At 41.5% G+C, this 22,101-nt stretch overlaps 1 long non-coding RNA gene across 1 annotated transcript; it reads left to right on the forward strand.

Annotated features, from left to right (window-relative positions):
• The first annotated feature begins 266 nt into the window (after positions 1–266).
• Positions 267–21,737, forward strand: LOC140847742 (uncharacterized). The gene is made up of 4 exons (XR_012127858.1): positions 267–703; positions 836–989; positions 19,679–19,723; positions 20,396–21,737. It is a non-coding gene; the product is annotated as an uncharacterized lncRNA (long non-coding RNA).
• Positions 21,738–22,101: the final 364 nt, after the last annotated feature.

Raw genomic sequence — 22,101 nt, forward strand, 5'->3', positions numbered from 1 at the left:
AAATAAATCTGAATTCTGGTTTCTGAAGGGCCCCATGGCAAGGGATCAGTGGGAGGGAAGCTGAGGACAGACCCTTCCTTCAAAGCCGAGGAGACAGAGAATGCCTTTCCTAATTCATTCCATTCAGTAAGTTTGGGCTGCCGGGAAGGCTCTTGCTGGCCACTCCCTGTTGGCATCACACACTATAATTATTCAGTTCTGGGACATGCAGGAATTTACCAGAAGGTGGAGTTTCTTTTTCATTAAATCCATGCGCCTGCCAGAGCTAACAGAGGTCGTAATAAAATGATGAGACAAACACTAAGAATTACACTAATTTTAGTCATAATAAAGTCACAAGTTGTCATTTGCATGATGAAGAAATAAGTATTTAGGCAGAGGAACTTTATGATCAACTTGGTAGGTGTGACATGAAAGGCCTCTGTGAAGTCTTCGTCTGGGACCTGGGCCCGTCCTGCCTACAGAGGTTCCTCACGCTCCTCTGAGACCAGGATTATTCACCACGTAGTTACTGGAGAGTCTGAGGATCCTGAGCGAGCCTTGGAATACTTTAACCTCGTGGATTCGGCTGCTGACAGACTCCTAACCACCTCTCTCCCATGGTGCTCTGGCACCCCTTTCTCATGGAGACTTTTCAGAAGCTTTTGTCTCAAGAATGCTTGATGTGGGAGCTAACACCTACCCTTTATCAAGCAGATTGCAGGTAAGGACTGTGTTACCAAAATTCAGTTCATCTTTAGAAAGTGCTCAATTGATACTGATGGATAAAAAGTTGAGACAAATTTGATAATATAGACTAAAGGGTAAAATGGGACTCATTTCCTACTATTCCTAGGTCTCAAGAGATATTTCCTCTTTGCTTATTAGAAGTATAAGAAGAAATGATGTATTAAAACTCAAAAGTGGCATATGTGGAGTGTAAGAACAAAGAAAAAACTGAAGGAACAAAACAGCAGCAGAATCACAGAACCGGAAGAATGGACTAACAGGTACCAAAGGGAAAGGGACTGAGGAGGATGGGTGGGAAGGGAGGGACAAGATGGGGGAAGAAGACAGGGGGCATTACGATTAGCATGTATAATGTCGGGGGGCACAGGGAGGGCTGTGCAACACAGAGAAGACAAGTAGTGATTCTACAGCATCTCACTACACTGATGGACAGTGACTGTTTTGGGATGTGTGGGGGGAACTTGGTGAAGGGGGGAGCCTAGTAAACATAATGTTCCTCATGTAATTGTAGATTAATGATAAAAAAATAAAAATAAATAAAAAAAACTCAAGAGTGGGGCAGTAGTAGAATCTTTAAAACCTTCTGTTCTGTTGATTTTCTGGAAGCACACAGACATTTACAGACTTTTTTTTTATTACTCATCAAATATTTCATAGGTGTGCATTTGGTAATGAGCCAGGAGACTGCTGGCTGCTGAGAAGGCAACAAATACAGGGACTGTTTTTCTGGAGCTTGGCAGCCTCGCAGTGAGACATCAAGCAAGCACAGAGTGGATGTGAGTTAGTGACAGAGGGAGCTCTGGGGTCCACAGGACATGGGGGAGACCAGTGGCCTCGCTGGAGCCGGGCTCCCCAGGAAGGCAGGAGCTACCCAGGCAGAGTGGGCCAGCCCAGGCAGGGCTTCCAAGGGTCAAAGAGGAAGGCAGTGGAGGGCCCGCGAGGCGATGAGCGTGGCTGGGCATAGTGGCCAAGCGGCAAACCTGCAACAGAGCCTTGAAAGAGGCCTCGAGAGCCCGTACGGGAGCCGGATGTGGCCCTCAGCCATGAGGATAGTCAGCGAGGCTTTTGAAGCACCAGAATGACTTGATGGAGGGGCAGGAGGTTCGTCGTGAGTGTCCACCCAGGAGGCCGTCCAGGGACGGACTGCCCTGTCTCCAGTCTGTCTTACTTCAGGTCACAAGCACTTGCTTTACATTTTGTTCTTTGTGCATAACTATAATTGGTGGGAAAGTGTTTTGTTGCATCATTGCTGAGGTGGTATATAACTGCATCTGTTAGTTTGCTCTGGCCACCGTAACCGAGTGCCACACATGGTGCGGCTTACACATTGGAAATTTGTTTCTCACAGTCTGGAGGCGGGAAGTCTGAGAGGCAGGTGTCAGCAAGGTGGTTTCTCCTGAGGCTTCCCCTCAGCTTACAGAAGCCATCTTCTCCGTGTCCACACGTGGTCATCCCTCTGTGTGTGTCTGTCCTGATCTCTTCTTATAAGGACACCAGTCACACTGGATCAGGGCCCACCCTTGGGACCTCATTTTAACTGAGGTATCAACCTCAGGAAAGACTCTGTCTCCAAATATAATTACATTCTGAGGTGCTAGGGGTTAGCGCTTCAACATAGGAACTTGAGGGGTGGGGCACAGTTCAGCCCGTAGCATTCCACTTAAGTAAATGCTTTTCCCAAGATGTTACTGCAAAGGAAGTTTGAAGCAAAGAAGCCAACAAATTTTCTCTTGAAACTTTGGGAGCTCAACCACTCAAAGTTAATTAAATTCATTTACCAGTAAGTGCCTCTTTACACAATGTACTTCTCTAAGGAAAACCTATTGTCACCAAATCTATGTAACTGAATCATAAAAGAGGCCTGCCCCCTCCTTCCTAGCTGCCTGAAGGCCTTTTATCCTTTTCCAGTAAGAGAGAAAGAGAACTGTTATGGGCATGTTTACATTTTATCTTTAAACAGAAAGAAATGGAATTAGGCATTGTAAAGCCAGGCCATATCACATGTCAATGTGAAATGAAAACTTTCCTTGGCCAGATGTGGCTCCACCTGTACACACACACCGAGTGCCCTCAGTGTCTCTGCAGTGGAGCGTGTGTCAAGAGTGGAAAGAGGAACCGCTACAATATCTGTGATGATGTGACAGTAAGGATGTTGTTACTTAAACAGTCTTCAGTGCTTTTTATTGAATTTAAAAGTCCCACTTTGCCTTAAATACTTCTCCTTTTTCCAATTTTACTGTGATTTGCATCATACTCTCTTACAAAAAAATTACTCTCCAAACCAGAAATTCTTCATTCTGACATCTGTCCAAAAATGTTCCTTCTGCAACTTGCAGTCTTCACTACTTGTTTTAATACCACCACCTCCTTCTTCCTGCTGTCACATTCTTGTAGAAAGGCAAGTGAAGAGAAAACATTCCTCCTGGGAGCCTAGGAAACACAGCATAATTCTCTGTCGAGTGATTTGCTATGTTTATGTAACCAATAAAAAACAAACACAGACATATACTACAATCAGGAAACTCCACTTTGCTCTGTTTTTAAAAACCTGGTCCGCTTTCTTGAAGGAGAGCCAGCTAAAGCCAGAGCTTATAGATTCTTTATCAACAGGGACATTCCATGCAATGATTGACATAGAGACTTGTTTAAAAACAGTAAGATGGGGAGGCTAGACCAAATGCCTCCCTTAGCATAGTCCATACTTCCAGGAATTCATAGCTTGACCACTATGGCAGAAAGCTGGGAAAATCTGAGTTTTCCAAGATAGATTAGTGTTGTGTGGTAGGAAACAAAATCACTGATGACATACTGAAACATAACTTAATGACAACCTGTTACATATGAAGTGCAGGGTCTTTGACCTTGGAACTGTCATTAAGTATCCAGGGCTGGTTTGTTAACCTAAGATTTTTAATTGTTCTGATATGAAACCAGAGATTATTTGCAGTTTAGTTCCTTAATATTCTAAATGAGTCATAGTCACCTTACATTTCATGTAACCCCAATGGTAATTTTGAGAAAGAACTCAGTAAGTTTATCTCAAACACTTTGTGAAACATAAAGAAGAATGGAGATTGCTTTTATTTACTAGAAGCAAAACATACTACAGAGATTTGTACTTCTGGGGAAATGTAGTAGATGTACATTTCCTTATTCTTCCCAATGAATATGACTAAAAACCCTAAAAATCATATATAAAACAAACATTAGAATACTCTGGCAGAGAGAAGAAAGCAGGCTGTTCAGGGGCCTGAGGTCACAAGGAAAGACATGACGGTGAGCTTCCCAGGTTTTCTTCTTTGCCTCATATATCTTAGACTGGATACTAGAGAAGCCTGCAACCTGAAAACGCCATGTGCACAGGACAAAAAAAGTTCAAAAAAACACTCTTTCCTCCAGTCAGAGGGCCAGGGAAGGAGTAGCCTGACACACAGAACTTTCAGACAATAACTGCAATGTTCAAAAAAAATACCATGGAAAAGCTGTGGCCCCATCTCCACACTCACATCTGGCAGAGTGGGGAGCCTAGATTTCTACCCCTGACAGGCCAAGAAAGTGCTCCAGCTTCCCCGGGATGCTGTCAGAAAAGGCAAATGAGGAGTTGGGACTTTCATTCACACGGGAGTAGCAAGCCCTTCTATAATCTGCAGTGCCAGGGGAGATCAAGTCGGATGGATGGACTTTGCCACTCAAAGTGCACCTTCCCCTTCTAAAGAGTGACATGAGAGAAGGTCTAGTGCAGAATAAGGACTTTTGCCATAGAACAGCAGACAAAAGACCCGCCCTCCCAACAGTGTCAGTGGGGGCCTCACTCTGTCCGGATTGTGTCATTAGAGGCCTAGTTGGGAGCCTGCAATCCTACTCTCTTCCTGCAGTAACAAGGAACCCCTAATGGCAATTAAAAGGTAACACCTCACCTCTACTTCACCCACCAGAGTAGTATCAGAAGGGGCCTACTAAACCCAGGTTTAAATGAGCTGTCACAGAACATAGTACCACAAGGTCCAGGTCTCAATCAAAACGACTCAGCATGCAAGAACCAGGAAGATCTCAACCTGAGTGAAAAAAGACAATCAATGGACACCACACCTGGATGTCACAGAAGCAGAATTACCTGACATGGATTTTAAAACAACATCATGAAAATGCAATTACAAACACTCTTGAAATGAATGGAAAATAGAAAGTCTCTATATGTCAACTATACTTCAATTAAAAAAAGGGAAATGTAAACAGGAACACAAACACGCAAAACATAAAGGCTCAGCAGAGAAACAGAGGATATAAAGAACCAAATGGAAATTTCAGAACTAAAATATAAATGACCAAATAAAACACTCAGTCAATGGACACAACAACAGAATAGAAAAGAAAGAGGGAATAAACTTGAATATGAAACCATTAAAATTATCCAAAATCAACCACAAAGAATAAATGGACCGAAATAACAGTGAACAGAGCCTTAGGGACATGTGGGACTATAACCAAGGATCTAACATTCATGTCATTTGAATCCCGGAAGAAGAGGAGACACACAGTGGGGTTGAAAAAATATTCAGACAATGACTAAAAAATACCCATATTTGGCAAAAAATATAAACCTACAGATTATTGAATCTAAGTGAATCCCAAACATGACAAACTCAAAGAAATCCACTCAGGGACACATCACAAATTTCCAAATTGAAGACAAAGAAAAAAATCTTGAAAGTAACCAGGGAGAAATTACATATTATCTAGGGGGAAAAACAATTTCAATGATGGTGAACTTCTCATCAGGGATTATAGAGACCAGAGTGAGAAACACTTTTCAACCTAAGAATTCCATATATATTACAAATATATTTTAGGAATAAAGGTGAAATAAAGATAGTTTTAGATGGAGGAAAATAGAGATAAATTGTTGCCAGTATGCTTATATCAAGATAATGGCAAAAGGAAGTTCTCTAAAGAGAATAGAAATGATAGGACAGAGAACCTCAGAACATCAGGAAGGAAGGAAAAACATAGTAAGAGCATAAATATGGACACACACAGTAAACTTACCTTGTCTTCTTGAGTTTTCTACATTATGTTTGATGGCTGGAGCAAAAAAGTTGTTATTTTCAGTGTATGTAGAGGAAACATTTTTTAAAAATTATATTATAAATTGTAGAGGATAAAGGGGTGTAAAGAGAGGTAAATTTTCTTCACGATGCTTGAACTGGTAAAATGTCAACACAAAAAGACTTTGATGAATTATGATATACAGTATAGTATAATGCATAGCTACATAGTATAGCATTTTGTTTAAAAAACAAAACAGGTAGACAAAATTGCTATATATAAATAAAAATTGAATTCTAAAAAAGACCAAGAAACCCAAGAAAGGCAGGAAAAAGAAAACAGAAAAATAAAATGGCAAACTTGAGCCTCAACAGATTAATAATTAAGTATAAATGTTCTAAATATAACAATGAAAAGACATAGATTGACAGAGTAGATTTAAAAAAATGACTCATATATATTGCCTACCAAAATCTCATTTCAAATATAATGATGTATGTAGGTTGAAAGTAGGAGGATGGAAAAGATACACCATGAAAACATTAAGAAAAAGAAAGCAGGAGTGGCTATATTAATATTGGATTAAGGAGACTTTAGAGTGAAGAAAATTACCAGGGCTAGAAAGAAATATTACATATGATGGGAGAGTCAATCCACAGAGAAATATAGTAATTCTAAATGTGAATAAGCCAAACAAAAGGGATGCCAAACATGTTAAGCAAAAACAGAACTGAAAGGTGAGAGATAAGTCCACAGTGGGGACTTGAACACTCTCAATAATTGTAAAAGAAAAGCAATGCAGAAGAACTCAACAACACTATCAACACACAGGATCTAATGAGCATTTATAGAACATTCCACTGCAGAAGAGCAGAAAACATTCTTTTAAGAAGCCCACAGAGTGTACACCAAGATAGATGACATCCTGGGCCAAAAGGTGAACTCAACAAATTTGAAAGAATTAAAATCATGTAGAGTATGTTTCCTGACCATCATAGGATTAAAGTAGAAGCAAACTACAGAAAGATAACTGGGAGATTATCTTTTGGAGATACTTTTCTTCAAGTGTTCGGAGAAACATTTGGAACCTAACATACACTTCCAAAAATAATCCAGGGGTCAAAGAAGGAGTCTCAGAGAAATAAAAAAAAGTACACTGAACTAAGATGACAATGAAAACTCATCAGCATTTGTGGGATACAAATAAAACAGTGCTGAGTGGAAAATTTATAGCAGTAAATGTTTACGGAAGAAAAGAGTAAAATTCTTAAATGAACAATATAGGTTCTCATTATCAGAAACTAGAAAAAGAAGTGCAAAATAAACCCAAGGCAAGAAGAAGGAAGGAAATAATAAAGATAAGGGCAGAAATCAATGGAATTGTGAACAGAAAACCAATTGAGAAAAAGCAGTGAAACAAGATACTGTTTCTTTGAAAAGATCCATCAAACTGATGAATCTCGAGCAAGACTGACAAAGAAAAAAAAGAGAAGGCACAAATTTCTGCCATCAGGAATAAATAGAGGAAATCATGACTGACTACAGACATCAGAATAGTAAGAAAATGTTACAACTGCACATACATAAGTTTGATAACTCAGATGAAATAGACCAATTCCTCAGAAAGTAAACTGCCACAATTCAACTAATATGAGAGAGAGCATTGAAGCCATTTAACAATTAAGATAATTGAATTTATAATTTAAAAGCTCCTGAAAAAGAAATCTCTGGGCCTGGACAGTTTCACAGAATTTTACCAAATGTTTAAAAGAAGCATTATCACCAATTCTACACAGTATCTTCCACGAAATAGAAGAGAAGGAAACATTTTCATCTCATTCTATGAAGCAAGTATTACTACCCTAGCAGCAAAACCAGACAAAGATAATATATATAAAAAACTATAGGCCAATAATTTGTTGCATCTTCATGAAGATGCAAAAATTCTTAATGAAATATTAGGCAATATAATTCACCAATATGTAAAAAGACCTAATACCATGTCCAAGCTAAGTCAGGCTGGTTCAATATTTAAAAAAAATCAATCAATGTAATTCACTTCATTTATAGGCTAAAGAAGAAAAGTCACTTCATCATATCAATTGAGGAAGGAAAAGCATTTGAAAAATTTAACAGTCATTCATGAAAAAAAATCTTAGAAAACCAGAAGTACAGGGGAACTTCCTCAACCTGACAAAGAATATGTACAAAAAGCCCACAGCTGAGATCATCTGTATCAGTGAAAGTCTGGATGTTCCTTCTACAATCAGGAGCAAGGCAAGGGTGTCTACTCTCACTCTATTTGACATAGTGCTAGAAGTTGCAGGCAAAGTAATATGGTAAGAAAAGGGAATAAAAGTCATATAGACCAGGTGGAAAGATGTAAAACTGCTCCTGTTTGCAGATGAGATGATGGTTCCTTAGAAAATACCCAGGAAAATACAATAAACAAACAAAGTCCCCAAATGCCTACAACTAAAAAGTAGGTTCAGCAAGATTGTAGGGTATATAAGATCAACATACAAAAATTCAGTTTCATTTCTATATATTAGCAATAAACATGTGGAAACTGAAATCTTAAATACTATATAATTTGTAGTGTGCAGAGGAAGGATAGACACACATCATGGAACACAGTGGCAGGCCCTTAAATAGTTCCCAATTATAGCCAACTGATTTTTGACACAGTTGCAAAAGTAATTCAATGGAGGAAGGATAGTTTTTTCAATAGATAGTGTGGAACAATTGGATATCCACAGTCAAAAAAACCCCAAAAAAGAACCTTAACCTAAACCTCATACCTCATGCAAAAAATTCATTCCAGATTGGTCATAGATTTAAATATAAAGCAAAGCTTTTAGAATAAAGCAAGGGAAAAATCTTTGGGACCTTGGGCTTGGTGAAGTTTTTAATCATGACATCAAAAGCCTGTTCTATAAAAGAAAAACAATTGATAAAATGGATTTCCTCAAAAATTATAACTTTTGTTCTGCAAAAAAACCTGGTAAGAGTGTGGGAAAACAAAGGGATAAAAAAAAAATTGCAAACCGTGTATCTGACAAAGGACTCTTACCTAGAATAATAAAGAATTCTCATAAATCAAAGTTAAAAAAATAATCTGACTAGAAAATGGGCAAAAGTTGTGAAGAGGATATGTGGATGGCAAATGAGCACTTGAAAAGATATTTAATATCATTATATGAATTTGCATTAAAGAAATACAAATTAAGCCACATTGGAATATCACTATACATCTATTAGATGAACTAAAATATAAAAAAAAAAACAATGATAATCCCAAATTCTGGTGAGGAAGCAGAGAAACTAGATCTCTCTTATATTGCTGTAAATATATGTAAAATGATACAGACATGGCAAAAAATACTTTTATAGTTTATTAAAAAAACCAAACGCATGCTTGTCATAAATCCAGTGGTTGTACTCTTGAATATTTATCAGAAAATCCATGAAAATTTATGTCCACAGAAAAACCTGCATATAATTATTCAGACAGCTTTATTTTGAATAGCCAAAAAGTAGAAAGAGCCACAATGTCCTTGAGTGGATGAATGGGGAAGCAAATGTGATACAGTGTACATGCAATGGTCTCCAGATACACATAGCAATGTGGATGGGTCTCAAGGGCATTATGCTGAGCAGAAAAGCTCAATTTAAAAGGCCACACACTCTGTGATCCCATTTATATAGCACTCATGAACTAATAAAATTATAGAGATAGAAAGCAGATTAGTGGTCGGCAGGGGGTGAGGGTCATGCAAGAGAGATCTTTGTGCTGTGGGACACTTTTGCATCTGGTGTCAGCTGGAACACAGATTTGCACACATGAAAAAATGATAATGGAAATACACACACACACACACACACACTGTACAATGTCAACTTCCTTGCTTCTGATATGCTATAATGTGCAAGGTGTAACCATTGGGAGAAATGGAAGTAGTACATGGGCCCTCTCTCTATTATCTTTGATCTGTAATTGTATTATTTAAAAATTTCCAAAATAAAAAATATTAAGGTATATTTTATAATAGTGTGATAGAGACCAAAGGACCAACAGAACAGAACAGAGTCCAACAATTCAAACAAGTAAGTATGGAAATTCGGCACATGGTAATAGTGGCATTTCAAGTCAGTGTGGAAAACATGGATTATTTAATTGGGAGAACTGGCAATCGAAAGTAAACCAAGTCAGCTCTCATGCTAAGTTATAAATGAATTCTAGAAAGATTCCAGAACTAAAATTATAATTATTAGTGAGAGAAACCATAGATACTTTTTATAATATGCAGGTGGAAAGAGCCTTTCTAAGCATGATGTAGAATTTTCAGAAGCCTGAAGAATACCAGACTTGAAATTTAGAAACAATACATTTTTTTAATTCAGTAAACTATAAATACCAGAAATAAAACAAGACCTGTGACAAATTTGGATAATGCATTTGGAACACAATAATGAGTAACAAATAAAATGCTCCTATTCATGGGAAGGAGATATATAGTTAAAAAAATAGTTTAAGGAAATGAACAGAGAAGAAATACATCAAAAAGGAAAACAATATCTGAAAGGATATACCAACAATCGAAACACAAATTAATATATAAATATGACATCATAAAACATTTATCACATTGGCAATGAGCTAAAGCAAATCATTACTCCCTGTGTTCTGAGGACGTGCGGAAACGGGTGCTTGCAGAGCTCCTGAGCAGGTCGGCCCAGTTGTATTTGGGTTACAGTTTGCCAACAGCTATAGACACGTACATATGGTGGCCTTGGATCCAGCAGTTTAAATGATAGACATTCATCTCATATAATTACTTGAGCAAGAGTGTCAACATATCCAAAAAGAACTTATCTGCAAAAGTGTTGATAGTTGCTCAAAATTAGAACCACTTTTAGTGTCTTTCTCTCAAGAGTTAATTGGTTAAATAAATGTGGTATACTAATATGTTGGAATATTGAGCGGGTTAAAAAATAGTAAAACAGTACCATCTATATACTATAAATACTTGATGTACAAGGGAGCAGTTCAAGTGAAACTTGAATTTTAGAGAATGAGGAGTAATTTAAGCTTCAACCACATATATTGCAATTGTATGTTTATGTTTATACATATATGTAAATATACCATATATATTTATATATTCATAGACTATTCATAAAAGGGTATGCAAGAAATTGATAAAACATTCTGGAGAGAGCTGTGGAATGGGAAATTTGGGAAGGATTATTTTTTTTTCTACATAGACTTTAAATTTTTAGAAATTTTTATTAAAATGACATATATTTTGCTTAAAATGTCAAACAGCACTATAAGACTTATAATGAAAACCAGCCTAAGGTCTGGATTAAAGGTGCCCAGTTTAAGATAATTCACAAAAGGGAAAAATGCCAATGAAGAAAGAAAATTGGTGACACGGAAAATAAAAGAGAAGAAAACATGAATCAGGCCAGGAATCCACATCTAAGCACAGAAATACGTCTAAGAATCTCCCTATTTTGTGATTCTTATGAGCACAACACTGTAGAACTTGCATTATTTCCAAAGCAAGAGACCATCTGCATTGACTTAGGAATAAAGCCATGAAATGACAGTGAACATGACGTCCCCTGGGCATAGGCAGAACATTAGGGGGTCAGACAAGTGAAATCAGCATGACAGGGTGCATTCTCTTAGGTGATCTAGGAAAAGGTGGAAACCTACTGCCCCTTCCTTGGAAGGGGACCAGGAAAGAAGGTAATGACTAGTGAATGATCATAAAGTCACCAAAGGAGACTAGACTTTCCACCTTGTCTCCTTGGCTTCACAAACCTGCCATACACATGGTGGCACTTAGAACACCTGTTCCCCAAAGCAATACAGTGGACCCTGACAGATCTCCAGGGGTCTATGCTGCATCTCCCTCAGACTTGCCATGGCAAACTGTGAAAGGAATCTGAAATATGCCCATTCTTGACATAGCTTGTTCCCTAAATTCTAGAACTCATGTCTAGTTCACATTGTTAATCTTCATTTTAAATGGTTCTGTGGGCTGCTGAGCATGCAGGATTTTTCTTATCACGTTACGTCTTTCTTTTACATTAACAAGCAGCAGTGTTTTCTTTGTGGAATTAAACTCCACAAAAATATCCTTGCAAGCAGATTTGTGTCTTGATAACAATCTGTTGATTAATTTGGCTGCAGAATGCTGATGGAGTGCGTGAATCTCTGGGAAGGCTTCCAGCAGATACACATCAGTGTAATTAAATTCTTCCAGCATTTTACAGCTGTCAGGGTGACGTTTTACCATTCTGACATCCAGCCTGGCTTCAGCTGGAAGGGATGTGCGGTGTGTGTGTGTGTTTTTCACAGCAGCTCCTGTGCTGTGTTCACATCTACCCGCTACCCCCACCCCCAGTTTCTTCCGTGAAGAGACGGGGTTTGCTTCTGAGGGAGGCAAGGCTTATCTGATCACCTTCCTTCCCCTCAGTCCTTCTGTGCTTTGTCCAAAGGTGATGATAGTAAGATAGTAAGTAGGCATATAACTAGTGGGGTATGGCGAGCATAGGTTTTGGAGTTAAACAGAGTCCATTTAAATCCTGGCACTGCTGTTTACAAGTTCTGTGATGTCTGTTTCCTCCTGTGTCAAATGGAGAAACAAAATTTTGATAGGAGACTATTTTAGTCAGGGTTCTCTAGAGTAACAGAACCACTAGGATGTGTATGTGTATATGTATTATGTATGTATTTATATAAAGAGGTTTATTATAAGGAATCAGCTCACATGCTTATGGGAGCTGACCAGTCCCACGATCTTGAGGATGATTGACAAGCTGGGGACCCAAGGAGCCAAAGGCTTTGTTTTAGTCTGAAGGCCAGCAGGAAGAGCCTATGTTTCAGTTCAAGCATGGCAAGAGGACAAAGGCGATGTCCCTGTTTGCAGGCAGTCAGGCAAGAGCAATTCCCTCTTACTCCGTGGCAGGTCAGCCTTTTCGTTTTCTTCAGGCTGTCAACTGATTAGATGAGGCCCATCCACTCTGGGGAGGGAAATGTTTTACTCAGTCTACATTTAACTGTTAAACTCATTGAAAAACACCCTCACAGACACATCCAGAATAATGTTTGACCAGACATCTTGGGCAGCCTGTGGTCCAGGTAGCATACAAAATTAAATATCAGAGGGACTTTTGAGAATTGGAAGTTAATGTTTGGGAAGTGCTTTAGTACAGGGACAGACAATTGGGACTTAGAAAGTTCTTAACAGATGATTGTTAAAAAAACCTGTTTTACTTATTGATGATTTGATCTCCATGGCAACCTAAGGAGGTGAGCACTGAGGAGGAATTCACCCCTCTTCCAGAGGAGGGCATCAAGACATTGCTTGATTGGTTGTACAATTGGTCAGGGCTTTCCAGAGCATGCCAATCCCTGTGCGTTTGGGGTAGGGGGGAGGCAGGGCAGGTGCAGATGAGTGCGCACGCACGGAGGGTGAAGGTGAGCGTGGGTGTGGGAATGCGGGGCGAGCGCGCGGAGGGTGAGGGTGAGGGTCGGTGTGGGAACGCGGGGCGAGTGCGCGGAGGCTGAAGGTGAGGGTCCGTGTGTGAGCGTGGCACCCGCACTGAGCCTGGGCAGGTGTGGCGTTCTGGAGACCGTGGGTCCTGGAAGGCCTTTGCGGGATAGTGGAGCACAGTCAGTGGGGTGGCCAAAGAGCTCTGCTCCTGATTCGTCTTTTGTGAGAAAGCCTGAGAGTGGATTACCGAATGCTGTAAATCTAATTCGTACCTGCGGTACATCATCTTCATGCCAGGAGTGGTCATAGGGACAGAGTCGCTGTGTGTGGCAACCAGCTGGGAAGCACAAAGGACATGAAAACATCTTAGATTCCGTATCGTATCGTAGCACTGGTGATAATTGCACCTGCGGGACTGCAGTGTCACTTTGCTCTGTCTCGTAAATCATAGAATCTGGAGACTGTAAGGACCTTAAAGTTAATCCAGCGCAGTAGCTGTAATTCCATAATCACGTGGTAATACCTGGCCTTAGAGTGTTTCAGGTTTTGTAAAACACTTTCAGGTATATTGTTCACCGTGACCTGGACAACACACGCGACAGAGGACTGTAAGTGCCTTGCTCGAGGTCTTACATTATTTAGGGAAGAGTGAGGACAGGGGCTCCGGAGACTGCACAGATCTGGCGGTGGGGAACATCTAGGTTGCATACCATGTAACACAGCCTAACAGATGTCTCCTGGGGCTGCAACTGTTTGCACTCATCTCTCATACACGGAGTGTGAATCCTTTATCTGAAATATATGTATAACTTCTCTTGGTAACTCCTAAAGCAGATCTAAATCCCGTCTCTAGAAGACAGTCATTCGCAAATGTAGGTACAGCACCCATTTGCCCTGCATGCCCTGCAGGTCCTCTTTGTACTCTTTTCAAAGCTAAACCTCCTGTTCCACGTCCCTCCACCAGGACAAGGGTTTCAGACACCCTTCCTCCCCCGCCCCAGTGTAGTTGCTTTGCTTGCAACAGGCCTCGCTCCATACATTCCTTGTAAAGTGAGTCCTGCCAGCGGCCATGGTGCGCTGGATGGTCTTAGTCTTCAGCGTGGAGTGTGCGTTTGTCCTTGGATGCCTTTGCTTCAGATCCCCACACATGGAAATGCACACAGAGTGAACAACAGCAGCTCTCCTGGGCAGGGACAGTGGCCCGCTTCCGCCGCCGCCCACTCCATGAGTTCTACTGGGCCTCCAATACTTTCACTATGTTTTGTTTCCTGGTTTGGTGACCTACACTCACTCTTCTCCCTCTTCCTTCTTGGGGAGTGGTTTTGTTGGTAGATGTCCTGCTTGGTAGGCAGGCTTGGATATTCCCGTCATCTCCTCAGGCGAGAAGGTCCTGGGTCCCAGAGAGAAGACATGTGGGGTGCTATGACCATGTAGTTAGTGTGCATGTGGCTGCCTTCTTAATGTGCTCTGGGGCTCCATGAGCTTCACGGAAGGGCCACTGATGCTGGGTGTACAGTCACTAAGCCCACCTCCCCGCCTTTCCTCACGTGTTCAGTTTTGTGTTGTGCTATTGATTTTCCGGATCCAAGTACAGGCCTCACGTTTCCTCCCATTACTCTTCTTTGCAATGTCTACTCTCCATCCTGCAGTTTAAGGCATTTTTGTTTTATCATCATTGGTGCTTACCTTTCTTCAAAGCTTCCAATTATTCATTAAGCTTAATTTTAAAACATGTCCCATAATTCTTCCTTCTTTTTAATTTTTGAAATCTTTTCTTATTTCCTTTTCCTTGTCCACATAACTGTGAGCATACCTATGGCAGCATTTTATACCTTCCACACGCACGCACGTCCATGTGTCTTCTTCACTTAAGGGTTTAAGAGCCAATGTTGAAGGAGAACCAAGAGTAACTAGTCCTGAATTTTAACCATGAAATTCAGCTATTAAATGAGGACTCTAGGGCCCCACTGAAGACCCACAAAGGCCCACAAACCTCCATGACATGGTTCTGTGGGAAAGCTCAGAAGAGTGGAAAGCATGGGGGATTCAATGTAAAAACACAACTCACAGTGGAGGAAGGCTGTTCCAAGTCCATCACAAATATAATGGAAAAGATGCAGAACTGAAGTTTCCACTCGGTGGGAAGGAAGCATTTCTCCTTTGAGCTGCTGAGAGAGCCAGTCAAGGGAAAGTTGTGTGCGCAACTTCTGCTTGAAGGATGTGTGGGACTTGGGACTGAGAGAGCAGTCCTGACGCAAAGGACCCCAAGAGGAGAACGTGGCTCCCCTGAGCCCCAGGAGAGAATGCCAGCTAGTGTCCAGTGTGAGAGGAAAACAGATTTAATGAGCGTTTCAACATTCATTTTTAAATATATTTAAACCCAGTGTTAATGTTGGAGCATTTCACTCATGTATTTTAATCCCTGCTGTTATTATCTTTGTGATACCAATGCCTCCTGGAAGTCCCTGATGCACATGGAATGAATCTAAGTACCATTTCTGGGTCATCCAGTCCACATATATGAACCACATACATGCAATATTTTTAATTCTTAGTATGCAGTCATATTCTTACAACACATAGTGAATAATAAGGTGCAGTATACAACATGTAATACACTAGAGATTGACCTATGGGCCAGCGACCTGCTTTTGTTAAGTTTTATTTGAACACAGCCACATTCATTTACTCACATATTGTTTATGTCTGCTTTGGGTACCAGGGCAGAAATGAGTGGTGACAACATGGGCTGTATGTCCCACAAGACTAAAATATTTACTCTCTTTCCCTTTAACATAAAGTTTTCCCAATCCAGTAATACCTACAATAATATGTAATACATAACACATGGCATGTTAACATAGACTCACACATATGACATATAAATATAAATCTGCAAGATCATAATTCATATATATTTGTTTATTCGTCTAAAGTTTGAGGATAAGCTACTTGGTGATTTGTACAGATAAGCCACTAAAGCATTTTTCTAATTTAAAGTATTTGTTGTGCTGGCAAATCTGAAAATTGTCCTGTGGGGCTAGTTAAAATATACAGAAACTGTTCTACAAAAATAATAACTGACGCAGCAATTAACAAACACAATTCTAGTCGAGATTTTTCCTGTTTTCCAAATAAATCATTAACAGTTGTAGTAACTTTTAAGGCTAGTCCATGTCAAGGACAATGGTTCAAACTGGCGTTGAGTGAGTGATTCTCCGAGCCATTCAGAGAACACACATGTGGCATGAAGTCAGTAGATTTGAATTTTGTGGCCCAGATGGAGAAACAGCTTTGGGGTCTAAAGCTTTCAAAAGCTAATTCTGAGGGATATAGTCTAAAAACTCAAATGTGTTGAACAGATGTATGGAGATTTCTCACTGCGTGCATTTCTCAGACCCGTTCAGTTTTCTGCGCAGCTTCTCTGCTCTCCGGCTGCCTTTGCTGCACAGTCAGAGGGTGGAGTGCTCCTCATGAGGGCGCTACCCCACGGGAGGCAGAAGGAATCAGGTCCTCTGCTTGCAGAGTGCAGTGTGTACAGGGCCTGCTTCCTGTCCTTTGACTGCAGTAGGCTGGGGTGCAGTAGGCTAGGCTGCTTTCTGTGGGATCACAAAGCTGTTTCTAACCGCGGCAGCTGAGACCGGGCCCTGGTTATCACGGTGATGAAGAGTATGGAATCTGGGCAGCCCTGCACACCCCGTCCTGTTTGACAGAGACATTGCACTCCGTTCTCATCTGATACATATGAATATTCATTGAATGCACAGGGGTTAAATTACAAAGGCATATGTCACACCATGAGGGACTTAACTGCTACACCAGGCACCTCTTATTTGTTTGTAATGCCCACAAAGAAACTTGCATGTGAATAAAACAGTAAACTTCTCAGTGTACCTCTGCTAAACTCAGACAGAGAGTTAAATTCCACTACTGTGGAAGTAGGCATGGCTTGCAGTCCACACATTATGTCACAGAAGGTGGTGGCATTTCCTTGTGGCCCTACTAAGCCACTCACCTACCTCCCTTCCCCTTCACCTCCTCCCCCATAACCCTCTTCTTTTAGAGTACTGATGTGCAGAAGGCCAGGAACTGGGACAGTGGCTGTGATGGTGGGGGATTTGTCTATGAACAGAGTGGAGTGTGAGGAAACTGTAACAGGGGAAGATTCCCCGGGGCAGCTCTGCTCTTCCTGGCAGAACATCACCTGCAGGAAGAATTGTGTCTACCTGCTGACCCTTAGTGATGCCAAAACACCTCTCAGTTTGGTTTTGGTTAGAGTTTTTGTGGCTGATCTACAACATGCTTGGTCTACAAAAGGTGGGTCACACATTGTCTGCATCACAGGCAATGTTCTCCGTGAATTTGTAGGAATGAGAAGCTAGTTACATCCTTAGCTCCTCCCCATCAGATACCCTCCTGTAATGGGCACCTGCTCCTCACAAGTCTGAGGGTGAGAAAGAGGGGACAAGAAATGAAAGGACATGTACCCTGAAGTAAGTGGAGCAGGCTCTGGCTCATTAATGGAGAGCGCTGACACAACAGACAGAGGAGAAGGGACTCCCATAATTACCTGTGGACTTTTCTCTCTATTGCTAGTTATTTTCCTCCTGATCAGGCAGCACCAGCTCTTGCTGAGAGCAGAGATCGGTATCTGTGCTCCCAAAGCAATGCATTGCCCGCTGTTGGCACTGCACCGAGGGCTGGTGCAGGTCTGGGCATTGGCCGGGTGGACTGGCTGCGGCACAGCCTGTCTACCTTGTGAAGCTTATAAAGCCACTGACGTGTCGAAATTTTCAGAGCTTTGTTTTTCCTCTGCTCGTCTGCATCCCTTGGGGGCAGTGTGTCATCTGCTCATTATGCCCTAATGCTTATTATGCTCAGCCTGCTGTGACTAAGGAGGCAGGGGGCCTCTCCACCAGGAGGTGGCCTGGGTGGCAGCTCCACAGATCCCAAGCCATCCAACCTGCTGGCCTTGTGGTCTCGGTTTTCAGATTCATGGGTGCTGCTGCTTCTTGCCTCAATGGGTTTGGGAACTGCTCTTCTTTCCACAGATGCTGAAGTGAGCTGTCTGCAGCTGCACAGATGTGAACATCTGTGTGTGAAGAATTTAGCATAGTCTCCTGAAGCTGGAACATGAACTTTTGCCAAGAGAGGGGCAGACAAGTGGACTGTTTGGGGGGCTCCTGAAAGCTGGCGCTGGTGCTGTGGGTAGGGTTCATCCAGACAGTCCTGGTTCTTGCCTGTCATTCTAGAGGAAGGGCTAATAGTACTCCCTTCCATGCTCAGGGTGTCCCAACTTGCACATCACATGCTGTGGTCACCCTAACAGGCTGTCTTCTGAGTGTTTAAGTAGGTATGTGTCTACATGGTGAGCCATGAGGGAGACCAAAGACCCTGCACCCCTGGAGTGGGCAGGCCTTCTGACATGCCAGCACTCAGCCCCCGGGGCTGGGGGAACATTAGATCTGAAGAGCCTCTGTTCAAAGGTGTGGGCAAAGGAGCTGGATTGGCGAACTACTGACTTCCAGCTGCCTACACAGTATGCTCATTCATTTAGCCCTCAGAGGAATATTGGGAGCATTATCACCCCTAATTTACCATGAAGAGAAGAGCTAAGAGGTCTCTCCAAAGGTTCAAAGACTGTGGTAAGGCAGGGATTTGAATTTGCCTCTGTCAGCTTCAAGTTACAGGCCTGTCTGTGATACCGTGCTCACCGGGAAGACAGGCAGAGCATGTGAGCCAGTGCTGGTGAGACTCAAGAGGATTATCGGGAGGGAAGACCCTCCTTCCTGTTTCTGAGTATTGTGGGACCTGATGGGTGGAAGGGAGAAGGGGACAGACACACCACAGTTTCAGAGAAGAATCAGGTGAGAAAGCTAAGGAGATCAGAAGCTACCTGGAAGGGGTGTTCTCAGGCCCCCTGGGCTGGGCTGGGGCAGGGAAGTTCTTCGGTGACTGACTGGGGACCTTGATGGAGGGGTTACTGAGCCCCTACACACAGTATGGACCAAGTTGCTCCCTAGAAAGCCTGAATGTGGGAAAGAAAGTGCTGCTGTGGAATCCGGTCTCTGCAGGGCGGGAAGGGGGAGACACTGATGTTGGAGAAGGGACTGTTGTTGGATGAGGAATTGATGTTGGAAGAGAAAATTGATGATGGAAGGGGAAACTGATGGTGGAGGAGGAAGTTAATGATGGAAGGGGAAATTGATGATGGGAAAGGAAATTGATGATTGGAAGGGGGCATTGATTACAGGAAGGGAAAATTGATGGGCAGAAATTGATGATAGGACGGGCAAAGTCATGGGATGGAGAATTTGATGCTGGGAAGAACATCAGCACTTGCCTCAACCTTCCAAACAGCTTTCATGTTAACCAACAATTTTTTGTTGTAGGCTTTGGGCCACGGCCAACCTGTCAGTGTTCCTCCCTGCACGCAGGTGAGTCATGCCAACTTGGGATTCAGGATGGCTCAGGTTAATGGTCAGCCCATGGTCAGGCAGGGGTGGTAAGCAGAGGGCTTTATTTAACACCCCCTAACATTTTGGTGAGCAGATAATAAAGTACCAGTATAACTCCTTGAGTGACAGCTGCTCCATGGTGTCATGAAGCTTCGGTTTCCTCCCAGGGTCAAATCCTCGCATCCCTGAGTTTCTACCAGCTCCCTTCACACTCATCGGTGGCCACTTTCTCCAACTGGGCTCCAGCTCCCACTTTTCCCTCCCTTTCCTGGACCAGCCCCTTCTCCCTCTGTCCTTATCTGTGCAATGTACACTGCCATGCTCCAGATCCCCAATTAAACATAAACTATGGCTGTGGGCTGTCCAGGACCTGCAGCCCCTCTCCCCTCACCGAGTTCTAAGGCTTTGTCTCTGGAGTAAAGTTTGAACCTCTTTACATCTCTGCATTGCCATCATTACCACCCTGCCCCAGGCCACCATCACCTCTCGCCTGCCTACCACAAAGGCCTTCTGACAATCCTGTGTACTTGTATTCCAGTCTTTCTCCAATATGTTCTCTTAAAAGGAACTATTTTTTCAAAATATGAATCAGGTCATGTCACCCTCCTGTCAAACATACTTCCATTTCTCTCCCATTTTTTTCATCCCCAGTTCCCACGACTCTGAGATGAAAATCCGAACCCCTTCCAAGGCCTGAAAGGCTCTGGAATATCTGTTTCCTGCCAACTGTCTAACCTCATCTCAGGTCAGTTGTGGCCCTCTTCAGCAGGCGCCAGGCGCGCATGCCCACTTTTCTCTTCCTCAAATGTAATCCCTTTCCCGGCTCTGGGCCAACCAGGTGCCTGCCTCCCACCTTTAATCGCCTCTCAGAGGCTGCCCCAGGACCTACCTTAAATAGCGCCCTCTCTTCCAGCTTTTTCTACCACATGAATGGCATCCTTTGCCTATTCCTTTTCACTGTGAAAGAATATTGCTGTTTTCTTTCTCCGTTTCATCTGCTAGAATGTGAGCTCTGTGAGCTGCTCTACCTCCAACACCTAGAGCAGCATCTGCAGCTCTACGGGTTATTTGATGACGTGCATTCCTTTGTTTTTGCCACTTACCTCATGTGGTATGGTTCCCTTTTACTTTTCAAAAATTTTTCTTTCTAATAATTTTAGACTCATGGAAATTGCAAAAATACTGCAGAGAATTTTTGCATATTTTTCCCTTTTCTTTCCCCCGTAATATCTTAAGTAACTAGAGAACAATCATCACTTATAAAAACAGGACAATTACATTGATATGATACTATTAATTAAACTGCAGACCTCATTTGGATTTCTCAGATTTTAAATGTGACTTATTCTATTATTGTTATATTATTAAAATGTTTGGAGGAACTTGTCAGTAAAACTCTGGGTCTGCTGATTCATTTAAAATTTGTGTGGGTTTTAAACTACTAATTCAATTTCTTTAATAGTTATGGGACTGTTCTCATAAATTGCGGGTGAGTTTTGGTATGTGTGGTTTTTGAGGGATTGGTCTGTTTGATCTAAGTTACTGAGTTTATGTAGGTGGAGTGGTTCTTCATATTCCCATATCTCTTTAATGTCTGTGGAATCTCTAGTGATTTTTCATTCCATATATTGGTAATTTTGGGGATTTCTCTTATTTTTTCTTTCTTAGTCTTGCTAGAGGTGTACCATTTTAGTTGATGGTTTCAAAAAGATCGGCATTTGAGTTGATTTTTATCCATTAGTTTTCTGGTTTCAATTTCTTGATTTTTGCTCTTATCTTTGTTACTTCCTTCTGCTTGCTCTGGGTTTATTTTGTTCTTTTTATAGTTTCTTGAAGCAAAAGCTTAGGTTGTTAATTCATGAACTTTCTTCCTTTCTAACAGAAGCATTTACTACTATCAGTTACCCTGTATGTACTGCTTAGCTGAATGCAACAAAATTTCCATGTTATAATGTTCTCGAATTTTCCTTCAGACTTTATCTTTGAACCATGGATTACTTAGAAGTGTATCATTTAATTTCCAAGGTTTGGAGATTTTCCTATTATCTGTCTGCTATTCATTTCGAATTTAAACCCATTATGGCCAGAGAATAATGTGTTAAATTTTGTTTTATGGACCAGAATATGGTCTATTTAAATGAATGTTCATGTGTACTTAAAATGAATGTGTATTCTGCTAATGTTGGGTGAAACGGCTTTATAAAAAATAATCCCACTGGTGGGTGGTGGTCTTCTATGGCCTTGCTGATTTTCTGTCTATAGATACAATAATATCTATTATATCTATTATTGAGGAAGAGGTGTTGAAGTCCATAGTCATAATTGTGGATTTGTCTGTTTATCTTTTCATATCTGTT

Source organism: Manis javanica, chromosome 2 (assembly GCF_040802235.1).
Source record: "Manis javanica isolate MJ-LG chromosome 2, MJ_LKY, whole genome shotgun sequence".
In the NCBI taxonomy this organism is placed as follows: domain Eukaryota; kingdom Metazoa; phylum Chordata; class Mammalia; order Pholidota; family Manidae; genus Manis; species Manis javanica.